Genomic DNA, 7,907 nt, shown 5'->3' with positions numbered 1-7,907 from the left:
AGAAAAGAGAAAAGTGTGTTTTCATGAATAAAAAATAGCTACTATGAATTTGATTACTTGGAGAAGAAACATGTGTTTTCATGCATGGAAAAAATAGCTACGACACTTTTAACTTCTTGGGAAAGAACAAAATATGCATATGCATGCACTAGATTTGTAACCATTTCTTCTAAAAGAAGATATCTGGAGGTGTGTAAAGCTATAGCCATGACATTAATTTTGATGAGAGGAATATGGGTTGTTATGTTAATATGATTTGGGAAAGGATTTATATTGCATGAAAGAATGTGTTAATTCTTTTTTGGAAAAGATTATGCATTTTCATGCAAGATGTAGTTAGCTTCTTTTGGGAAAGGGATATGTGTGTGTATGCAGAAGAATATCCATCCTATTAATGAACAAGTGGTTGCATGCAAGAAATAATTACTAATGTGTTAACTATATTTTGGAATAGGGCATGTATTTTCATGTACTATAGTTATTGTAAATAGTTCTCCTTTGGAAGAAAAATGTTGAAATGTTGTTGGAAAGAACATGCAGTTTCATGCACAAGCATAGTATCTATCTATTGGGTTACTTTTTTTAGGAAAGAACATAAGAATAATATTTAGTATATTAATTCCTATAGAAAGGAATACACAATGGTATAACTCAGAGGTTAGTTTTTCTTAAGATATATAATTACATGCATAAACATAAAAGCTACGATGTTAGTAAATAATCTGAACAATGTAGTGGTTTTTCTTTGGAGAAGAAAAAGAATGTGTGGTTGTGTGTGGGCAATAATTGTTAATGTGGTATTTATGTATAGACATGCTATATGATTTTATTAATTCATGTCCTGATATTTGTTTATGTTTTATGAATGTACATGAATAGATGTGCATGCATCACTAATAAAGATTTGTCTAATCACCTTTTGATCTAATCATGATATCGCATTTGTTGCCAGTATCAGTGTTAAGAAATATTGCGACATATGCGAAATATGAGTTTTGTTAATCATTAGGGTGGGTGATAAGGTAGAGTTTTATGTAGAATGAAGTCTTCAGGATGTTCCATAGATTGAACAAACTAGGTTGCAAATATTTAATGTTAAAGGCCCGGTGGGTAAATGATATCATGATGATTGTAATAGCTTATAACTAGTGATGTTTCATTTAAGATGATATTTCTTTGCAAGATTTTGTGACAATGGTTAAGGGATGGACTCCCTTATAACCAGTAAGTGAGGGGAGAACACCCTCAAGTGAATTTAATAATAAAATTAAATATTTGTTCGTTTTTACCCTATGTGGTTTCTAAGGGAATTTAATAATAAAATTAAACATTTGTTGGGTTTTACCCTATGTGGTTTCAAGGATATATCAATGTTCAATGATGTGTTTTCCTATTGTGCCATTCTTATGAAGTTGGTTACTTACATGATGTGATATTTACTTTACCAAGTATATGATTAACTAAACCTAGTTAAAAGAATATTTAGAATGATGCAATGATACATCATGAAGTTTATAATTATATGTTGTAGTAGTGACTGTTAATATATATTTAACTTACTACTCCTTTACTAAAATTACTCTATGTAATGATGAAGGTTTTATCTAATGATCATTAAAAGGAAAATTGTATAAGTAATTCATATTCTTACATGCAACTAACTCCATAAAAGATTTCTAATCATATGGACTTTTCTAGGAGGTTTACAAGGGCATGTTGCAAGTGGTATTAGAGTGTAAGGTTGTAGCATTGATGCCTTTTTGGATTTATAAATGGAAACGAGGTAGATGTATGATGCTAGTGGGAATCAACTTAGTTATGATTCTAACAAAAATCCATAATGATACACACAATAGATTATCTTTGACATGAGATGCATGATTCATGTTAATAATCACATTGAAGAATAATAAATGATAATATTTGTTTTAAACTGTGTTCATGACATTTGAATTTTCATGCGGATAAAATATAATACAACCTCTATTGCATTATGAAAATCTTGAGCACTCACTAATGAAAGTGAGAATTGACTACCAACCTTTGCATATATGACAATATTAATGATACATTTAATGAACATGACTAAAGTTACAATTCACTGCATATAATGAATGGATGCATGAATGTAAAATATGACGAATTTCCTTTAGGAGGAAAATAGGATGTTTTAAAAGACATTGAAATAACCCCTTTAGATGTTAAATATAGGAAATAAGACAAGCGGCAAGTCTTGATTGTAATTGCTAAAATATGATTGAACAATGTCGTGCTCAAATTTAAGATGGTTGGTAGCATTGACGAGGTAGTATTGCATGAATAACTATTAACACTTATACGCATGAATTGGCTTTGACTATAGTTTAATGCAAGTGGTAAACAAGTGATTGTGGTCGTTTAATTCATGTTTTTGGTCCGATGATAATAATACACAGTGGAATGTTGGGGATGTTTGGGTTGTTACCACAATAATCACTGATACTTCCACATTAACAATAAGTCAATGTTTTATATGAATAAAACATTTCATATACTTTTATGCATGACAACATTATATGCATGGAGGTACAATGATTAAGAAATTGAATACTTGTTTAAAAAACACATATATATGACTATGAGTTCTTAACGGTGACAAGAACTTTGATCATGATATGATAATGTCATTAAAAGTGATTGATTTAGTGATTCTAACAAATAATAGAAGTAGTAATAATGAAATGATGTTGGATACCTTGTTTCTTTAAACTCCAAAACATTAAAATTTGATGTCTTAATAGTGATGTTAGTTGGTATGCATTAATGGTTGCTGATTAGTTGCATCTGATTAAATGAAATGGCATGTTGCATAGGTTAGAAATTGTGGGAATGCCATTGATTAAAGTATTGTTCCCTTAACTATTTCTTTTGAAGAACAACTTTATGGAAACCTTGATTTAATATCTGGAAGATGTATCATTAATGGTTATATTAATTTTAATACATAAATGTGGACCATTACCTTCATTATGTTGAAATATTGATAACATAGATGCATGCAAAAGTGATATGAATCTTGAATGTATTTGACAAATGTTTTGTGCATAAAGATATTTTTTAGAATGTATGAATTTTATTAAAATCAATTGTAGCCATTGTTGTTGATGTAATTAAGTAGGGGTAGCTTAGTGGAATCATAAGGTATTTTGAAAGGTAAAATATTGCAATGTGATTTCCGATTGCAAATTAGAAAGTATAATGTGATGATACGGTAATGTTTTTCTAAATTACATGATGGTTATTTTGAAATAAATATTACTTGTATGACAGGTGATGTCAATTATGTTTTCCTGTCAATTTACATTTACATATTGTGGGACTCATGTTGAGAGTCAGGTATGAATGCATGATGTACATATATGATCATTTCTTTAATGATAATATGAAAATGGTCAGTTATGGAAATTATAGTGCAAAAAGGTGTGAAAGAGAATTTATTGTGGTGGATAGTTATGGACAATTATGATAAGCTATAAGGCCTTGGATTGATAGGAATTTCCTTCCAATAGGGGTTGATGGCAGTTTCCTTCTTGGATTTCCTCTCCGTAGAGATAGATTATCTGAATAATGGAAAATATTTCTAAAATATGGTGAAATGGGGAAAAAACATGATGCAACTCTGTTTATTTTTGAGCTTGTTGGAGGAGACCAAAAATTCCTCATAGATGGGACATTGTTGGAGGAATTGGCAGGATGTCGCCAAGAGGAATAATGTATTGGAGCTTGTATGGTCACTGTAATTGTTGAGTTGGTTGGCCAATGGAAACATTGTGGAATTCTATACTAGGTCTGGTATGGTCTCTATAAGAAAACTATCTAGATGTGATTGAATGGATCAATCTAGTTGTGGAAACTAGTTCCTGCTAGTTTGGAGAAGCATTATTTTACCACTATGGTTCTCATAGCGTAACAAGTTAACTAATTAGAAAAATGATGTGTTAAATGTGAATTTTCTATGTGTTGGTAAATAATTCTATGTACATATTGACAAGAAAGGAGCCTAGTGCTTGAGAAGGAATTACTAGAAGTATAAATGCCTTAATTGGATTACCAATGTCGTGAATGTATAAGGGTATAAGACAATATACACATGGTGCAGTTACTGATCATTTCGATGATTAGAGATCTAGGTCCTCTCTGAATAATTTTAGAAGTACTGTGTTGATGTCTTCAGTGGGAGCTAAGAAAATGAGCATGTGCTTCAGTGATTTATCATTTTGATGATTAATGGGTTGGCGCACTCTAAGTACTTGTGGAAGTATTGTGGTTAAAATATCACCTGACATTGCATAAATATTTGTTAGTTAATTTTTTTTCATTTGATTGTTGTTGCGATTAATGTGATTATGTTAGATTTGTTATTAATATATTATAGGGTGACTGTCATGGATTTCCCATGGTCTATCAAACCATTCTTAGAGTACTTGCGTAAAAGTGACCATGATGATCAAGAGTTGTTGCCAAGTTATGGTAAGTTGGTATAGAGATTTTATTTTGTTTCTTTGAATTTGAATAATGGCTAAGTGATGGAAAGTATAGCTTATGTTTTTGAAATTATAAATGATTATGAATTTTAATAAAATGTTATTTCTTTTACTTTATAATATTTCTTCGAAATTAAATCCTTTATGTTGGAGGGGAAGGATACCATTTTGGTTGTTTAGACTGTTATATCACGAGTAGAAGTTAACATTCTAGTGAGAGAAGAACATTGAGGATGATTTTCTCTTTAAGGGGGGAGTGTGTAATATCCATACTATAACTCTTGTAAAATTTATACAATATCAAATAAAAATATTATTAGTTTATTTAACAAAAACAAGAAGTGGATAGGTCTCTGAGAGGTTACAAACCACGATGGGATTGTCTTATCATTTCATTATTTTTCTTGGTCGATTAGTGAGGGTGTGAGGTGTCTATTTAACTATTTATTTGGCATTCAAACGTCGTTGGATATCGGATTACCTTATGAATTGATAGACAAGAGTGTACAAAATTATGTGTGGATGTACAAGATGTTATGTTTATGTTTCCAACACTAAAATTATTATTAGAGAGGTGTGCGTAGTGTGAGGATTTATGTGAAGAAAGAAAAGGTGAATGTACAATTAGCTTGACCCTCAATGTTGTTACAAGCATCAATGGTTGCCTAGTTCTTGAGTCTTTTGTTTATCTACTTTGCTACATAGTTATACTTCATTGGTTGTCGTTCCCAAGGAGGAAGTATATTTGGCATGCTAATAATAGGACCACTGTCTCTCATTATTTTAAATAAAAGAAAAGAAACATTTGTGAATATGAAGAACAAAAGATGGAGGCAAAATCAGAAGGGGAATCTTTTGCATAAAATCTAAGTAACCTTGTCTTTTCTTAAAAATAACTTTTACATGAATCTTGTGTGAAAAAGGTTAAGTAGCCTATCATTTCTTTACAAACAAAGAACTTCCAACAAGCTCGTCTGCTTTTATACACATATGAATAGAACATGTGTGTGTGCTTGTCTAGTTTTCAGTTGGAACTAGAGCGTTTGTTGCTAGCATCCCTCCAAGAATGAATATTTTCATTACTAAAAAGTGTTCTGGATTCACCCAATTAAAAAAAATACAAAATAATAGGGGCATATAAATATTCCCTTTTTTTTCTTATAACGTCGACTCCTTCAATGCATAGGAATAGAGTAAACTCTGTCAAGATTCTTATCCATAACATGTGAGAGACATGGATTTTTAGTGTATTATTTCCTTCCAAGGTGGATTAAGGAGATTAAAGGATCATATAATTTAAAATATTAAGAAGCTACGATACTCTCTTGTAAAAGAATGCATATAAAAAACAAAGAAATCATTTTAGATTGCATGGAAAGAACCACTTTTGAACTAGATTTCTTTAAAAGAATATGTGTGAGATGCACAAACTAATAACCATTGTGTTAATTTATCTTAGAAGAATATGTTTTTATTTTTCCACCATCTTGAAAAGAGAAAAGTGTGTTTGCATGCATAATGAATAGCTACCATGCATTTGATTGCTAGAAGAAGAAACATGTGTTTGCATACATGGAAAAAATAGCTACAATGCTTTTGACTTCTTAGGAAAAAAAAAATATGCATATGCATGCACCGTATTAGTAACCATTTATTTCAAAATAAAATATGTTGAGGTGCATAAAACTATATCCATGATGTTAATTTTCATGAAGGGAAAATGGGATATTGTGTTAGTATGATTCGGGAAATAATTTATATTTCATGAAAGAATATGTTAATTCTTTTGTGAAAAATATTATGCATTTGCATGTAAGATGTAGTTAGCTTCTTTTGGGAAAGGGAGATGTGTGTGAATGAAAGAAGAATAGATATAATATTAATGAACAAGTGGTTGCATTCAAGAAATAATTACTAATGTGTTAACTCTATTTTGGAATAGGGAATGTATTTTCATGTATGATAGTTTTTGTAACTAGTTCTCCTTTGGAAGAAAAATGTTGAAATAATGTTGGAAATAACATGTTGTTGCATGCATAAGCATAGTATCTATCTATGCCGTTACTTTTTTTTTAGGAACGAACATGCAGTCAGATAAATAAGAATAATATCTATTGTATTAATTCGTATGGAAAAGAACACATAGTGACATAACTAAGAGGCTATTGTATTAATTCGTATGGAAAAGAACACATAGTGACATAACTAAGAGGCTAACTTCTCTTAAGATATATAATTACATGCAAAAAGAGCAAAGCTAAGATGCTAGTAAATAATGTGAAAAATGTAGTTGCTTTCATTTGGAAAAGAAAAAAAATGTGTGGTTGTGTGAGGGGAATTATGGTTATTGTGGTATCTATTTATAGACATGTTGTATGTTTCCATTAATGCATGAAGAATGCACATCCTGATATTTGTTTACATTTTATGAATGCACATATATAGATGTTGGAGCATCACTAATAAATATTTGTCTGATCACCTTTTGATCTAATCATGATATTATTTTGTTGTGAGTACCGTTGCAAGAAATACTACAACATATGAAAAACATGGGTTGTGCTAAACCTTATGGTAGGTGATAAAATATAGATTTATGTAGATTGAAAGAACATCATCTCCAGGATGATCCCCAAATAGGAACAACCAGGTCACAAAGAATTAATTGGTAAACTAGAGATTTATGTAGATTGAAGAAACACCAGCTCCAAGATGATCCCCCAATACGAACAAGTAGGCCACAGAGACTTAATGTTAAAGGAATTGTGGGTAAATGATATCGTGATGATTCTAATAAATTATAGCTAGTGATGTTTAATTTAAGATGGTATTCTTCGCAAGATTTTAGGAAAATTATCAATGGATGGACCCCCTTATAACCATTGCATAAGGGGTGACCTCCCTCATGAGCATTAATAATAAAATTAAACATTTTTTGGTTTTCACCCTACATGGTTTCTAGGGTTTATCGGTGTTCAATGATGTGTTTTCCCATTGTGTCATTCTTATGATGTTGATTCCTTTCATGATTTGACATTTACATTACCATGTATGTGATTAACTAAACCTAATTAAAAGAATCTTGAAAAAGATGCAAGGTTACATCATGAAATTTATGATGATACGCTTCCGTAGTGGTTGTTAATGGATAGTTAACTTACTATTCCTTTACTAAAACTACTCTATGTAATGATGAAGGTCTTATCTAATGGTCAGTAAAAAGAAAATGGCATAAGTAATTTAGATTATTGCATGCGAGTAACTCTGTAGAATATTTCTAATCCTACGTACTTTTCCACGAGATTTACTGGGAGATGTTACATTAACTAATTAAAAATAATTTTAAATCATACTCTAAAACTAGCTAGAAAAGTAGTTATATAA

The sequence above is a fragment of the Pinus tabuliformis genome, chromosome 3_2 (assembly GCF_031772625.1).
Source record: "Pinus tabuliformis cultivar Carrire ecotype Pingquan chromosome 3_2, CPIR1, whole genome shotgun sequence".
Taxonomy (NCBI): domain Eukaryota; kingdom Viridiplantae; phylum Streptophyta; class Pinopsida; order Pinales; family Pinaceae; genus Pinus; species Pinus tabuliformis.
This window is presented reverse-complemented; position numbering follows the sequence as displayed.